The sequence below is a fragment of the Bison bison genome, unplaced genomic scaffold (genome assembly GCF_000754665.1).
Source record: "Bison bison bison isolate TAMUID 2011002044 unplaced genomic scaffold, Bison_UMD1.0 scf7180017833647, whole genome shotgun sequence".
NCBI classification, from domain to species: Eukaryota; Metazoa; Chordata; class Mammalia; order Artiodactyla; family Bovidae; genus Bison; species Bison bison.
The window spans coordinates 22970-25397 of record NW_011472069.1 but is presented as its reverse complement, the minus strand read 5'-3'; positions in this window follow the sequence as shown (position 1 = coordinate 25397).

Below are 2428 nucleotides of genomic sequence, written 5' to 3'. Positions count from 1 at the left end.
TATATATATCAGTAGTTCAGAATTGAAATATGAACTTTTTAACCAGAACATCATAGGGTAGATTCAGTAGCCACTAGAGCCTTCTTCCAAGAGCAACCTGAACTTATAGTCAAGAAAGCATCTACAGCCTGCCTTGCATTCCCAGGGAGAACTATGTCTCTGATACCTGATCATCGATTATGAGTGAATGTTGTACCAATTAAATGTGGGTTCCAAGGCAAACACTGGAATCTCAGGAGTATCTTAGTTTGACAGAATAGATGCAGTTTCTGAATGTATGCTTTTCTCCAAGTTTGTAAATCTTCCTTGTACTCATATTTTACTGCACTCCTCTTATTGTACTACTAAGCAATTTAAAAAATATTTTAGAAATAATTTTTGAACTGTGTTACTTCTTCCCTTTGATACTAACCCGATACCTGCTGCTACACGTCAGGTGTAGGTCTGCAGGCCAGTGTTAGCCTGGCACTCAGAGGACAGAACATCCTGCGCAAAGGCAGAAAATGCAAGATTTGCCTCCTTCTTTGATCTATTAACATGTATGAATTTATCTCGAGCCAATTATATGAGTAGACCTTGAGAATAGAGTTAATGCTGATTTTGACTTTGGGGTTGGAGCAGGAAGACATATCTAGTGTTCACAAGCCTCACCCAGGTTAATCCCACTCAGGCAGGTAGAGCTTTTATCAACTATCAGAGCAGAGGCTGTCTGGGAAAGCAGAGATAGGGAAAACTAAGAGGAGAGCCCAGAGGACCATGAGAGGATCCAAACAAACTCAATTCGTTCTCTCTGCACTGCCTCAAGGCCCTGTTTTTGCAAACCATTTCCTTCACCTAAAAGAGCATGAAAATGCTTTATGGCATTTACAGCAGCCAGCATTTATTTTGAAATACCAGTGGCATCTATCTGGTTTTTATGCTCCTATTAACTGTATACAGTCTACAACACTGGTGGGAATAAGCCAGCAAGATCCAAATTCTATTTCAGCCAAGCTTTTGATAGAACCACCTCTGGCATTTTCAATGAGATCAACTAGGAGAGAGTGGAAACAAAAGAAGCCCTAAATCCTCCCATATATCCATATCATGTTAGAGAATTTTCAAAAATGGAGTTAGCATATTAAGTAAGGGTGCTAAATATTAGTTTAAGACCTACCAGATGAGCACTTTTCATATATCTCCATTTTATGCCCATAACTACCCTGAAAGTTTAAGTATTATCTATATTTTACACGTAAAAAAAATCTGATAATCAGAGACGCTAAGTATACCGCCAAGGCTGCCCAACCAGAGAACGATGTAATTGGAGATTGAAGTCACATGCACCTTTTGAACATGTTCCTTTGCAACCCAGTAACAGTAAGATACGAGATAGCAAAGTAAAAGATGTGCAATTATGCCATTGCAATGTGGCAGTTAGCAAGAATACACTACCCAGACTTTAAATAAAAAATGCAAATTTAAATAGCACTGCTCTTGCTCAGAATCACATTCTGAATATACACATGACAAGCAGGCTTCTCATCACACACAATATTAGAAATCAAATTTTGAACTGAATTTGTATTTCAAACTGGCAATACATCTCTCTCTAGATAGTGCATTATATCAGAGAGTAGTGGGGCGCCAGCTATAAAAACTAATCCTATCTTGTTTAAACATAGGCCTAACATAAGAACTTTGTTATGCACACATTAAACACTTTGTTTTGACATTAAGCAGAAGTTCACTGAACAGAAATTTTTAAAAGTCTTTAGCAAAGCTGACTAAAACCTCTTTGCAATCGTTTGGAGGAGGCTTTCTTATGCCAATGTCATAATAGATCTCATTCCAGCATAAGAACTTTCGAATTGCAAATTTGCAGAAATAAATCTTAGTTATAATTCACAGATGTGTTGAACTGAATAAATACAATCACTTTTCAGCAAGTGAAAAAGCACCTTCAGCTGCCATTGAAAAAAATACAGGGTGATTGTGGGTTACCTCAAAATTATCATCATTACCTACTTTCTGGAGCTATCAGCCTGTCAAGGGTCACGGAAATAAGAGAGACTAAGACTACTTTATCTCAAATGCTCAGGGTAGAGACTAAATTTACTAACATGACTGGAAACCATCTTAAAATGTGGATTCTCAGCATTTATTTTTCTACTGTGGAATAAAAAAAGAATACTATTGAACTGTGTCCATGTAGTATGCTAAACAATTAAATACTTGACACTGTAAGTGAATGGTTTATGAAATGTCTTTAATATATATTTTTAATTGAGATAAAATCTACACATAACATTAAATTAGTTTTAAGTGTAAAAATCTTCTTGTTCAATGTTTAGAGATCATTTTAGGCCACCATGCCATGATTCACATACCTAATTATTTCAGCCTAATATTTGTTCATAAATTTAAATGACTCGAAGTTCAATAAATA